This window comes from Equus przewalskii, chromosome 11 (assembly GCF_037783145.1).
Source record: "Equus przewalskii isolate Varuska chromosome 11, EquPr2, whole genome shotgun sequence".
In the NCBI taxonomy this organism is placed as follows: Eukaryota; Metazoa; Chordata; class Mammalia; order Perissodactyla; family Equidae; genus Equus; species Equus przewalskii.
This window is the reverse complement of record NC_091841.1, coordinates 16099389-16114666: the sequence shown is the minus strand read 5'-3', so window position 1 is coordinate 16114666 and position 15278 is coordinate 16099389. Positions and strand designations below refer to the sequence as shown.

General features: G+C 34.2%; 1 pseudogene; it reads left to right on the top strand.

Moving 5' to 3' along the window:
* Positions 1 to 1430: 1430 nt before the first annotated feature.
* LOC103542691 (olfactory receptor 4C16-like) lies at positions 1431 to 14153 on the top strand (annotated as a pseudogene).
* The last annotated feature ends 1125 nt before the right edge of the window (positions 14154 to 15278 follow it).

Below are 15278 nucleotides of genomic sequence, written 5' to 3'. Positions count from 1 at the left end.
TGGACTTTAGTATAAGTGTAAAAATATTGGTTCATCGATGTAACAAATGTACAAAACGAATGCAATATGTCAGTAAATAGGGAAGCATTGAGAGAGACAGAGCACATATGTGGGAACTCACTGATCTTTTTGCATAATTTTTCTGTAGAGCTAAAATTGTTCTAAAAATAAAGTCTATTTTAAAAAGTTATACTCAGAGGGGCTGGCCCTGCGGCCGAGTGGTTAAGTTTGCACGCTCCGCTGCAGGTGGCCCAGTGTTTCATTGGTTCGAATCCTGGGTGCGGACATGGCACTACTCATCAGACCACGCTGAGGCGGCATCCCACATGCCACAACTAGAAGGACCCACAACGAAGAATATACAACTATGTACCAGGGGGCTTTGGGGAGAAAAAAAAGGAAAAAAATAATAAAATCTTTAAAAAAAAGTTATACTCAGAAAGAGGGGAAAGGGGATGGCAAAAAGGGGTGATTAGGCCCACATGTGAGGGGATGGACTATAGTTAGTTTTTGGGTTGTGAACATGATGTAATCTACACAGAATTCAAAATATGATGTACATCCGAAAAAATAACTTAATTAATTAAAAAATAAATAAATAAAAATTAAAAATAAATAAATAAAAAGTTATATCCACAAGAGAAAGTTTAACTTCTTCTTACCAGGTTTAAAATATTTTATTTGAATTTTTATACTAATTTGTTATACAAGTGTATTTATTAAGCCACATATTAATAACCTCAAGTTCTTTTTACAGTTTACTCTTCCATGCCTATACAAATATCATTAATGAATATACAAGATTGTATTTTCTGTATGAAACAATTTTTAATTGAGATACTAAAGTCATAAGCATTAATTTAAATGATGTTACAGATCATGAAGAATTTGCATTAAAAGTCTACCTATATTTTACAAGATAGTCTTTAATACTACGTATTTATATATCTTAAAAATGTTTTTCTCTTATTCTTTTCTTTATTTTCTCTCTATTTTTAACATCCCACCTTTGCAGACATTTTCATGTCAATAAACACAGAATAGGATATAATTTTTTAAATAGTTTGTCTCCTATAATAGCAAAATATGTTATTTTTTCTGATCCTCTCCACCCATTTTGCCCACTCTCCTACCTGCTGCCTCTGGCAACTACCAATCTTTACTCCATATCTATGAGATCAACGGTTTGTTTGTTTTGTTTTATTTGTTTTATATTCCACATATAAGTGAAATCTCAGGGTTCTTGTTTTGAATTATTTCACTTAGCATAATGCCCTCAAACTCCATCCATATTGTTACAAATAGTATGGTTTCATTCTGTTTTTATTGCTGAATAGTATTCCATTGTATATTTACTGCCTCTTCTTTAGCCCTTCATCCACTTGGGTTGTTTCTATATCTTGGTTATTGTAAGTAATGCTGCAGTGAACATGGAGCTGCATATATCTTTTCAGGTTAGTGTTTTTGGGTGCTTTTTTTGGCATAAATACCCACAAGTGGAATTATTGGATCATATGGTAGTTCTATTTTTACTTTTTTGGGCAATTTCCATACTGTAAAAGTAATACTTAAAAAATATAACTAAATGCTGTTTAAAGAGATCCTTTTCAAATTTAAGGACACACAGGCTGAAAGTGAAGGGATGGAAAAAGATATTTCATGCAAATGGTAACCAACAGAGGGCAGGATGACTAAACTAAAATCAGACAAAAAATAGACAACACAAAGAAAGTCATTACCAATGATAAAAGATTATTTCTGTAAGAAGTTATAACAAATATATGTGCATCCAACATCAGAGTATCAAAATACATAAAGTGAATATTGATGAATCTGAAGGGATAAATAGACAAGAATATAATGATAGCAGGAGATACTGATATCTCACCTACAAAAATTGGCACATCACCTAGACAGAAAATCAATAGGGAAACAACAGACTAGAACAACACTATTGATGAAATGTACCTAACAGACATATCCAGAACATTCTACCAACAGTAGCAGTAGACAGAATACTTTTTAAGAGAACATACAATTTTCTCCATAACAAACCACAAAAGAAGTCTTAGCAAATTTAAGAAGATTGAAATCATTCCAAGTATATTTTCTGAGCACAATGGGATGAAACTAGACATCAATAACAAAAAGAAATAGAAAAAATTACAAATATATGGAAATTAAAAATAACACACTCTTGAACAACCATTGAGCAAAAGAAGAAATCAAAGGGAAATTAGATAATAAGACAAATGAAAACAAAACGTACCAAAAATTATGAGATGTCTCAAAAATATTACTAAGAGGGAAGCTTATAGTAATTAAATTCTAAATTTAAAAATAATAGAAATGAATAGAATGGAATAGAATCACTAACAGAAGAATAGAATCACTAACAAAATATCTTCTAACAATGAAAAGTCCAAGACCATATGGTTTCACAGGTGAATTTTATCAAATATTTAAAGAAAAATTAATATCAATCCTTCTTAACCTCTTCCACTAAACAGAAGATGGAACACTTCCAGAGTCTTTCTGTGATGCATCACTCTGATGCCAATGCCAGACAAAGCTACAACAAGAAAAGAACACTACAGGTTAATATCCTTGATTAACATAAGTGCAAAATCCTCAACAAATTATTAGCAAGTTGAATTCAATAGCACCTAAAAACAATCATATACTATGACCAAGTGGGAGTAATCCCTGGGTTTCAGGATCCATTCAACATACACAAATCAATCAATGTAATACACCATATTAGCAGAGTTAAGAACAAAAATCACATCATCATCTCAATAGATGGAGAAAAGTTTTCACAAAATTTAATACTCTTTTACAATAAAAACTTTCAAAAATTTAAGTATAGAAAGACTTTACTTCACTATAATAAAAATCATATATGAAAATCCCACAGCTAACTTCATATGCAGTAGTGAGAAACTGAAGGCCTTCTTCCAAAATATGAAACAAGACAAAGAACCCCACTCTCTCCAGTTCTGTTCAAAATAGTACTGAAATTCCGAGCCAGAGCAATTAGGCAGGAAACATAAATAAATGGCACCCAACAAAGAGGGAAGAAGTATAGTTATCACTGCTTATAGAAGACATCATCTTATACCCAGAAAATCCTAAAGACTCCACAAAAGTACTATTAGAATAATTAAGTAATTCAGTCAACTTGTAGGATAAAAACAAATCAGCATACAAAAATCAGTTGCACTTATACACACTAACAGTGAATTTTCTTAGGAAGATTAGCCCTGAACTAACTGCTGCCAATCCTCCTCTTTTCACTGAGGAAGACTGGCTCTGAGCTAACATCCGTGCCCATCTTCCTCTACTTTATATGTGGGACACCTACCACAGCATGGCGTGCCAAGAGGTCCACACCCAGGAACCCCAACTAGGGAACCCCAGGCAGCTGAAGCGGAACATGCGAACTTACCCATTGCACCACCAGGCTGGCCCCGACAACAATGAATTTTCTTAAAAGGAAATTATGAAAACAATCCTATTTATACTAGCAAAAACTTTTTTGGGGGAATAAGCTTAACCATAGTGCTGAAAGACTTGTACACTTAAACTATAAAATACTGATTAAATGGCCAGACCAATGGCATAATGGTTGTTTGTGTGCTCCACTTTGGCAACCTGGGGTTTGCAGGTTCGGATCCCAGATGTGGACATAAACACCGCTCATCAAGTGGTGTGTAGCAGCATCCCACATACCAAATAGAGGAAGATTGGCACAACTATTACCTCAGAGACAATCTTCTTCAAGGAAAAAGAGGAAGATTGGCAACAGATGTTAGCTCAAGACCAATCTCCCTCACCACCACCCACCACCAACAACAAAACAACACATTAAAAAATTAAAGCAGACATAAATAAATGGAAAGGCCTCCTGTCTTCATGGATTGAAATACTTAAATATTGCTAAAATGTCCCTGCTACCCAAAGTGATTGATAGATACAATGAAATCTCTATGAATGTCTCAAAGGCATTTGTTTTTACAGAAATGGAAGAAACAATCCTGAAATTCTCATAAAACCACAAGACTCTGAAAAGACAAAGCGATTTTGAATAAGAAAAATAAAGCTGGAGGCGTCACATTTTCTGATTTCAAACTAAATTACAAAGCCACAGTACTCAAAAGAGTATGCTACAAGAATAAAATCAGACCCATAGACCAATGGAACAGAATAGACAAGACATAAACTCATTCATATAGTCAACTGCAATTTGACAAGGGTGCCAAGATTAAACAATAGGGGAAGGATATCTCAATATGTGGTGCTAGGAAAACTGCATATTCACATGTAAGGGAAGAAGTTTGACCCTTATATTGCACCATACACAAAAAAATCAACTCAAAGTGGATTAAAGACTTTAAATGTCAGACCTGAAACTGTAAAACTCGCAGAAGAAAACGTAGAGGAAAACCTTCTGGACAATGGCCTAGGTGATGATTATTTGGATATGACAACAACACAAGTGACAAAAGAAAAAAATCAGCAAGTGGGATTATATCAAACTTACAAGCTTCTGCACTGCAAGATGCTATTTTATATTTAAATATAGTTATATATATATCTATTTTAGAAGATGAAAGGAAAAGCTTCCGTACTGCAAAAGAAACAATCAACAAAGTAAAAACACAAACTAAAAAATGAGAGTAAATACTTATAAGCCATGTATTGAATAAGGAGTTAGTACCTAAAGTTTTTGAACTCATACAACTCAATGACAACAATAACAACAAAATCCAATTAAAACTGGGAAGAAGAAATAAGTAAAAATTTTTCCCAAGAAGACATTAAAATCGGAATCCAAAAAGAAGCAATCTCAAAAAAACAGTGAAATGGTGGTTACCCGGAGCTGAGGGGTGGGGCAATGGGAGATGTGTTGTTTAAGGGTACATACTTGCAACTGGCGGATAAATAAGTCCTGGAGATCTATTATATAGCATAGTAATTGTAGAAACAATAATGTATTATAAACATTAAACTTGCTAGGAGGCCAGATCTTAATTTACCCATCACTAGAAGAAATGGTAATTACGCGATGTGACAGAGGTGTTAGGTACGGCTACAATAGCAATTATGTTACAATGCAAGTGTAGCTAATCAATATGTTGTACATCTTAAACTTACAATGTTGTATGTAATAAAATGTTATATCTCAAGAAAAATTACATCACATTATGCAACATGATACTAATAGGGGATTCTGGGTAGTATTATATGAGGACTCACTGTACTTATACTTATTCATTTTTCTGTAAAACAAAACTATTCTTTAAGAAAATAAGAGCATTGGTTACCCTTAGAGAGTGAAGCAGAGGAAGATTGGAGAAGGTGTTCCCAAATATATTTAATTATTAGTACTATTTTATTTCTTGGGATGGTTGGTAAGTTTACAAATATTTGTGATGCTATCTAAATAAATGTAAAAGAGCAACAATATAAAGTAAATAAAATAAAAGATGATAAAATATTCTGGACATGACCAAATTCTACAGATGTAATTTTATTGTAAGAATTTGTTTCTTCTGCTTATCTGTTAGCTCTTTTGTGTCTGTTGGCTTTCTCCACTCATGTAAGATAATAGGCGGGAATTCTGGGTCTGTACTCACAAAAACTGTATTAGAGAAAAAAGAGTGACTTTAAATAGTCCAAAAGAAAAGTATTGACTTTTCACTTCATTTGATTATAGATCCCTGATCCAATCATTACAGTCTGGGAGAAATGTTTCTGATTCAACTAGCCAGATTCATATTCCCACCTTTGAGAGAAAAACGTGACATAAAATTGATATAGTAAAATGGAGAAGTTGTGTTTTCTCAGAGGAAAATCAGGGTTCAATTCTTCAAGAAGGAAAATAGACTCCTGTCAGGGCTCACTAAGGCAGTTTTTACATCTCATCTTTAACCAACATTATGAACCAGGTCAGATGTATCTGCAAAGCTGTGTAGTTTTGTGCAACAAATCAGCAGATGTTCTCCAAATGTTGACTTTTTCCTCCTTATTGATACCACACTCCACGTATCATGAAAATTATGCACTGTGCTATGAGGACAATCTATCATTTTCAATGTTGCATTTGATGTTGTCCCCCAGTGCTGTTGATTCTAAGTACTCTAAGTCACATCAAAGGAAGGTGTTCCTAGAGGACTACTCATTGTGCCCCAAGACCTGACCTCACTTATATTCTGCTGTTCAAGTTAGTGGTCTTAGTGTAGTTCAAAACTGTTTCTTCTTCTTAGTTCATTTGCCACTATATAATGTTAGAAAAGATAATAATAAAGTATTACCCAATTACTTTTTTCAATATAGTTTAATTTGCTTCATCAATTCATTCACTTAGAAATTGGCTATTAATTGCATGCTGTAAACTGTTGTTTGCTAAATACTTGCCATGATAAAGACATGGTGGAGAACAAATTAGTTGTGATCTCTGTCCTCAGTGAGTTCTTACAGCTTGCAAAACTGGCTAAGAGTTTGAGTAACAAAAATGAAACTCCTGGTTTCCAGCCCTTCTGCAAAATTTGTCTATTTAAAATTTCTCCAGGAATTGATGATTTCAATAAGGATTTGCATGTGTCTAAGTTCTAGACGCAATTGCTCAAGTGGCTTTCTTATGCAGGACAATTTCTCATACCTTTATGAAAGTCTACTTTGGGAGAAGTTAGGCATTAGTATATCATGATTTTTTTTAATTCTTAATTTTTAATTTATGTAACACTGATATAACAATATAAATATTATATAAATGTATAAAAATATATAAATTTTAGGTGGACATCATTATATATTTCAATTTCTGTGTAGATTGCATTATGTTCACCATCCAAAGACTTAGTACAAGCCATCACCACACACATGTGCCTACTCAAACTTTTCTCCCTACTCTCACTGCACTTCCCCTCCTGTAAAAACCAATCCAATCTCTGTTTCAATGTATTTGTTTGTCATTGTTTTTATCTCCTACTTCTGAGTTAAATTATGCAGTATTTGACTTTCTCCCTCTGACTCATTTCACTTAACATAATACCTTCAAGGTCCATCCATGTTGTCACAAAGGGCTGAATTTCATCGTGTCTTATGGCTGTATTCCATTGTATATATATGTCACATCTTCTTTATCCATTCATCCCTTGAGGGACACCTACTTTTCTTCTAAGTCTTGGATGTTGTGAATAATGCTGCGATGAACATAGGGGTGCATGTATCTTTATGCATTGGTGTTTTCATATTCTTTGGATAAATACCCAGCAGTGGAATAGCTGGATCATATGGTAGATGTATTCTTAATTTTTTGAGCAACCTCCATACTGTTTTCCATAGGGGCTGAACCAGTTTGCACTCCCATGAGCAGTGTTTGAGTGTTTGCTTCTCTCCACATCCTCTCCAACACTTAATATTTCCTGTCTTAGTAATTATAGTCATTCTAACAGGTGTAAGGTGATATTTCACTGCAGTTTTGATTTGCATTTCCCTGAAAGTTAATAATGTTGAATATCTTTTCATCTGTCAGCCACCTTTATATCTTCTTTAGAGAAATGTCTGTCCAGATCATTTGCCCATTTTTTAATTGGATTGTTAGCTTTTTGTTAAGATGTATGAGTTCTTTGTATATATTGGATATTAACCTGTTACCAGATATATGGTTTGCAAATGTCTTTCCCAATTGTGAGATTGTCCTTTTGTCTTGTTGGTGGTTTCCTTTGCTGTGCAAAAGCTTTTTAGTTTGATATATTTCCATTTATTTTTTCCTATTGTTTCCCTTGCCTGGTCACACACGATACTTGAAAATATGCTACTAAGGCTGACGTCGAAGAGAAACTGCCTATGTTTTCTTCTAGAATTTTAATTGTTTGAGGTCTTACATTCAAGTCTTTAATCCATTTTTGAGTTAATTTTTGTGTATGGTGTAAGATAATGGTCTACTTTCATTCTTTAGCATGTGGCTGTCCAATTATCCCAACACTGTTTATTGAAGAGGCTTCTTTTCTCCATGTTATTTCCTTAGCTCCCTTGTAGAAAATTAGCTGTCCATAGATGTGTGGGTTTATTTCTCAGCTCTCGATTCTGTTCCATAGATCTGTGTGTCTGTTTTTGTGCCAGTACCATGCTGTGTTGGTTAGTATAGCTTTGTAGCATAGTTTGCAATCAGGGAGTGTGATAGCTCATGCCTTGTTCTTTTTTCTCAGGATTCCTTTGACTATTTGAGGTCTTTTGTTCTTCCGTATAAATTTTAGGATTCTTTGTTCTATCTCTGTGAAAAGTGTTGTTGGAACTTTGATAAGGATTGCATTGAATCTGTAGATTGCTTTAGGAGTACGGACATTTTAATTATGTTAATTCTTCCAATCTGCGAGCACAGAATATCTTTCCCTTTCTTCCTGTCTTCTTCAATTTCTTTCAACAATGTTTTATAGTTCTCAGTGTACAGATCTTTCATCTATTTGGTTAAATTTATTCCTAGATATTTTATTCTTTTTGTTGCAATTGCAAATGAGATTGTTTTCTTAATTTCTCTTTCAGCTACCTCATTTTTAGTGTATAAAAATTCAACTGATTTTTGTATGTTGATTTTGTATCCTACAACTTGACTGTATTCATTTATTATTTCTAAAAGTTTTTTTTTTTTTGAGGAAGGTTAGCCCTGAGCTCACTGCTGCCAATCCTCCTCTTTTTCTGAGGAAGGCTGGACCTGAGCTAACATCTGTGCCCATCTTCCTCTACTTTATATGTGGGATGCCTACCACACTATGGCTTTCCAAGCGGTGCTACGTCCCTCACCCAGGATCTGAACCAGCAAACCCCAGGCCACCAAAGGGGAACGTGCGCACTTAACCACTGTGCCAATGAGCGGGCCTCTAAAAGTTTTTTGATGGAGTCTTCAGGGTGTTCTATATATAAAATAATGTCATCTGCAAATAGTGACAGTTTCTCTTCTTTTCCAATTTGGCTCCCTTGTATTGCTTTTTCTTGCTTGATTGCTCTAAGACTTCCAATACTGTGTTAAATAACAGTGGTAACAGTGGGAATCCCTGTCTGCTTCCTGTTCTTAGAGGGATAGCTTTCAGTTTTCCTCCATTGAGAATGATATTACCTCTGGGATTGTCATATACGGCTTTATTATGCTGAGGTACTTTCCTTCTCTACTCATTTATTTAGAGTTTTTATCATGATTGGCTGCTGTATCTTGCTAAATGCTTTCTCTGCATCTATTGAAATGATCATGTGATTTTTATTTTTCATTTTGTAAATGTGGTGTACATGTTGATTGATTTCTGCATGTTAAACCATCCCTGAATCTTTGGAATAAATCCTACTTCATCACGGTGTACGAGCTCTTTAATGTAGTGTTTTATTTGATTTGCTAGTATTTTGTTGAGGATTTTTGCATGGATGTTCATCAGTGATATCGGCCTTGTCTGGTTTTGGTATCAGGATAATGTTGGCTTTGTAGCCAACTTTTTTTAATCTATAATTCATTATTTCTGCTCTGATTTTTATTATTTCCTTCCATCTACTGATGTTGGACTTTGTGTCTTCTTCTTTTTCCAGTTCTTCTAGGTGCACTGTGAGATTGCTTATTTGGGATTTTTCTTGTTTGTTGAGGTAGGCCTGAATTGCTATAAAGTTCCCTCTTAGAAGCACTTTGTCTGTATCCCATAGATTTTGCAATGTCGTATTTTCATCTTCATTTGTCTCCAGGTAATTTTTGATTACCTCACTGATTTCTTCATTGAGCCAATTGTTGTTCAGTAGCATTTTGTTTAATCTCCATATATTTTGGGCTTTTCTGATTTCTTCCTTTAGCTGATTTATAGTTTCATACCTTTGTGCCCAGAAAAGATTATTGGTATTATTTAAATATCTTAAATTTATTGAGACTTGTTTTGTGGCCTAATATGTGATCAGTCAAGGGGAACATTCCATGAGCATTTGAAAAAAATCTGTATTCTGTCATTCTAAATTTGGCTTATCTTTTCTGATGAGTTGAGGTGAGGATAGGTAGTTTTTAGAAGATATTCTATGTTATCAGTGCTGTTTTGTCCTCATATTCTTGTAACCATTTTTACATTAGACCATAGGGAAGCTGAAGAAAGTTGTTAACGCTCCTCTGGAAAAAAATGGAAATATGTTCATGCTCATAAACATATGTAAAAATGAGAATTAATAAGGAATGATATGAAAATGTAAGATTCTTCTTGCATGTCATAAGGACCATAGATTCATATTAAAAATGCTTTAAGATTGTTTTTTCAAAGGTCAATGTTTTACATGGCCATGCAGTGCTATTCGGAATATAACATATTACACAGCAGGTCATGGAGCTGATTCACTAAGTTATTTAAAATTGACCTTAAGGTTGTTTTCTTTTTTCTTTTCTGGCTTTATAAAATGGGAGCATACTTGTCTGCTTACCATACATAATAGATAGAAGATACAAGTAAATTTATGATGATAATATGTTTTGCAATGAGACTATTCCTACAAAAATGACATAAATATTATCTCATTTTAAGGGGTAGTAGGGAATGTTCAACTTGAAGTTACTTACTGAGTAGCTATATTGCATAAAGCATTGGTTTGAAACTGTGGAGTAATATTATGAGAACATATAATGCCAGTATTCGTTTTTCTGGAAGAAAGCTAAAATAAGCAAACGCATTCTTACATTATAAGCAATAGTATGTAATATTATAAGAAGAGATATAGGTAAAGTGTTTAGAAAACAAGAGCGACTTTCTCTTCTGGCAATCACTGAAGGCCAGCTAGGAGGTGTTTCTCAGCAGTTTGGTCCTAAAGTTCCCAGAAGATTGAAGAAGCTAGAAATGGAAAGCCATTCTAGGAAGAAGGGAGAGGGCAAGATAAGCTTGGATACATTACAGCTATTTATTTTTAATCTTTGGCTACCACATTACTTCCATTATAGACATTCAACCTGATGCATCTGCTAATCTTTATGTGCTCACATTTCATCATTAACATATCCTGACTATACACAGACTTCAACAAATGTTTGTTGACTTGAGAACTATAGTCTCCCTGTTCTAGATGGTGGAATAAAAAATAGATCCCTTTGTTCAAGATACAAAGAAAATTACTGAAATGTACTTGAGGGCACAGAATATGTTTTTCAAAGAAATTACTAAATATGTAGCTAAAGTAGTCTGGATTGTTTGGAACATGAATGGATAGAAATGCGCTCCACAGCTGCAGGTATGGTTGGAGAATTTTAATATCATCCTGAAATTATTGATTGAACAATTGATTAGCACACATAGTTATTAATAAGTTATGTAATCACATGTATTTTTGATTCTTAATTTATCTTAAATATGTTTGCCCAAATCTAAGGAAGAAATAAGCTTGTCCTACAAAATGACAGGCTAATAGGACAGAAAACTGTACACTCAAAGGCGTGGACAATATCACGGAACATTGACGTTACAGAGACATTCACATCATCTTGTTCTCATTGCCTACCATATTTTCAAGGAACAATATTTTATGGTACATCACTCTTTGAAATGCATAAAGGAAACAATGACCTTATTGTAATGAGTAAGATACTAAGAGTCAGTTCCCTTATAGTTTAAGATTTTGCTCAAGATCACACAGTGCAAGAGATCATTGTTTTAAATCCTTGGAAAAGCAAACTGAACAACTTCATCAAACATTTTCCGTAGAGTTGCTTTTGATTTGCAGGAATGAGTGATATTTCAACTCTGTTGAGAAGAAGAAAATTGACCAAGGGAGAGGAAAAAATATATAAGGCAAATTTTGTCTATTTAGTCTATAATAGTCTGTACTTTTCCTACTCACAAATTTCAAGACAGTGTATAGAAGATTGCATGGGACTGAAGAGAAACAATATAATAAATGTCTTCCAGAATATATCTAAATACATCATATTTCAGTTTACATTTTTACTTGTATATAGTGTCACTTCTAGCATCATCTTCAGTAGAAAGATAAAGAGAAAAATTTTTTTTGCCAGTGAAACCAATGATAATATGTTTTTCCAAATGTGAAAAAAAAATCATTGAAAGAAGTGAGATTTCCAAGTTGAATAATTATTGTCTTTGCCAGGATAAACAAAAAAAATTGAATGAAGAAGTCAGTTACTGAAGCTATACCACGCCTCTCTTTTTAAAACTACATCTCCCTCCTTCTTTGCCCTCTTTGCTCTGTTCTGGCAACAGTGGTTTTAGATACTTGAATAATACAAACTCTACTGGGAATACAACCATGACTGGGTCTTAGACTAACCACCTAGTGACACAAAACCCTGCAAAACATCACCCCAGATCTGAAATTCTTAAGCAAAAAGCATGTACTATAGAGTAATAACCCACCCACATTCCTTTGGAAATGTAACTTCAGGGACTCTGAGTGCTCTAAAGGATGAGTTTCAGAAATTGTACAAAGAAATATAGACACGGGGATATTTGACATAGTATCAAACGTGAAAGAATATTCGTGTTTGCTCATTAGTATTTGTTGATTACTGAATATCACAAACATTCTTGAAGGTTATAGCAGAAGGCTATAGGCATTTCCAGTCCCTTTTTTTCAAGATATAATATCTGAGAGCAATTGTCCAGGGAAGAGTTGGGGCATATTAAATATATATATAGCTATGCAATTTGAAGTATATATGTATAACAAATATATCATACATAAACATATGTATAAATAAGACATTATTTATGGGTTTAAGAGTGGTGTATAACTTCACATTTATATCATGAACCACCAAAGGCAGTCAAATATTTCCTAAATGCAAAGTGACACATCACGCAAAACATGGGCTGTTAAGATTTTTTAATACAACCAAAAAACTGCAGGAAATAACAAAACACAGCCATGTCTTTCAAATATACATTCAATAAATTGGCAAAGTTAATCAAAATCATATCAAAACTAACAAGATGTTTTCTTTGAAAATTTCTGTTGGAAAAAATTACATTCATAAGCTTATTTGAAACTTGTTATAACCTTTTGAAGTGTTCATTAAAAATTAAGGAACAAAGTGTTGACATGAATTATTTAAAAATCACAACTAGGTTGTCCTCCAAGAGGAATATTTATTCTTCCTTAAAATGTTCCATAAGATTATGTATCATATGACACATTAATTCCTCATTTTTTGCATATGGACCATTTTACACTCACCCCATCCCTTCATTCATGAAATTGTGCAGCCAAACAATAATGTGACTGAGTTCATTCTACTTGAGTTGGCCCAGGATCCTGTTAGGAAGAAAATAGTGTTTGTCATTTTCTTGATTTTCTATTTGGGGACCTTGTTGTGTAACTTCCTGATTATTGCCACCATCAAGACCAGCCAGATACTTAGAAGGCCAATGTACTTCTTCCTTTCCACTTATCCTTATCTGATACCTGTTCTCTACTTCCACAGCTGCTAGAATGATTGTGGATAACTTTTTGGAGAAGACCACTATTTCTTTCAGTGAGTGTATGAGCCTAGTATTTTCATTCCATTTCTTTGGCTGTCTGGAGATCTTTACCCTAATCGTCACGTCCATTGACTGCTATATAGCCATCTGTAAGCCCCTGTACTACTAGACCATCATGAGCCATGGAGCCTGCGGTGCCTTGGTGGCTGCGGGCTGGATGGGGTTCTGGGTGCATTATTCAGCTCAGATTTTTCTGACCTTGAGTTTACCTTTTTGCAATCCCAATGTGATAAATGATTATTTCTGTGACTTGAAGCTTTTGTTGAAACTTGCCTTTACAGACATCTACATGGTCAATCTACTCTTGGTGTCCAATAGTGGGGCCATTTGTACAGTAAGTTTTGTCATATCGATGTTCTCCTATGTTATCATCTTGCATTTTCTGAGAAACCACAGTGCTGAAAGGAGGAGAAAAGACCTTTCCACCTACGTTTCCCACATCATTGTGGTCATCTTGTTCTTTGGTCTTTGTATGTTTATATACACACAACCCACAACATCCTTCCCCATGGATGAGTTGATAGCTGTGTTTCATTCAGTTAGAACACCTTTATTCAGTCCTCTGATTTATATACTGAGGAATGACCAAGTGAAAAATGTCATGAGGAAGTTATGGAGCAGAAGTTGATCTCAGATGACAAAAGATGATTAGAAGTTTCAAAATTTTCTTTGTAGTCTGAATTGACCTAGAAGAAGTCCCTAGAGAATATTATCCGCTTATCATGGAGTTAACATAATACTCCTGTCTCAGGGTATGAGAGCTATTTCCTTCAGGATTGGAAGTGAACACATATATGGGTTAACATTGAGTTCATTATATGGAGAGGAAAGATACCATGAAGTAAAAACAGGTCATATGGTCTATTACCTTAGATGTTGCACATTGCCATGTTTCTGCCTCTCTTGCCTGCTTAGCATGGCTGTGGACTTCATCTACTGTGTTCTGTGCCTTTCTTATGCTGCCTCTAGTGTTTCTGCTTCTAGATACTCTCACCAATTATGTGTATTACATGGTGTAGTAACTTTTAAATGTTCCAAACATTTTCATTTATTAAAAAATTGTCTCATCACATTTGATCATGGACTTCAACTTAGTTGTTCTTTGTGATCAGTACCTGTAGAAGTTTCATGAAGTAAGGGACAATATTTCTAATCTACTAATATCCCTTCAAAATGTTGGGCATTTACTGCAAATTCTTACCATGTGTTTACCTAGATCCTTCTAGAAAAGTGTCAGAACATAGAGAGAAAATTCATCCTTTTGTGCTACATCTTTGATCTTAGGAAACTTTTCACTGTTAGGTTCACACTCAGAATAGTATCTTTAATAAAATCCACTTTGTGCTTCTAACTTAATTCTTTCTAATTCTGGGGGTGGTATTAAGGTTTCTCTTGAATCATAGCTGTTACGGTAATTTTTTATAATATTGGGTTATGATTGTAGTGTAGATGGTCCAAATTAAGGGTAATATATTTATGTGGAAATAAAGAGTGTAACCAGTTGAAGTTAGTAAATTTCAAAATATTAATAGATTAGAACAACAAATGAAATAGATCACAGGAAGATATTTAGGCCTTGAAACAGAAATATTTGTTTCACAGATATGAATTATGAATTTATTTTCTGGGAAAAAAGCTGTGGAAACAGCAAGAAAAAAAATCAGTGGTTGCCAGAGAATCAGAGGGAGAAGTAATGGGACAAATAGGTGGAGTACAGGACAATTTTAGTGAAGGGAAACTGTTATGCTTTGTACTCTAATGGTGGATACGTGG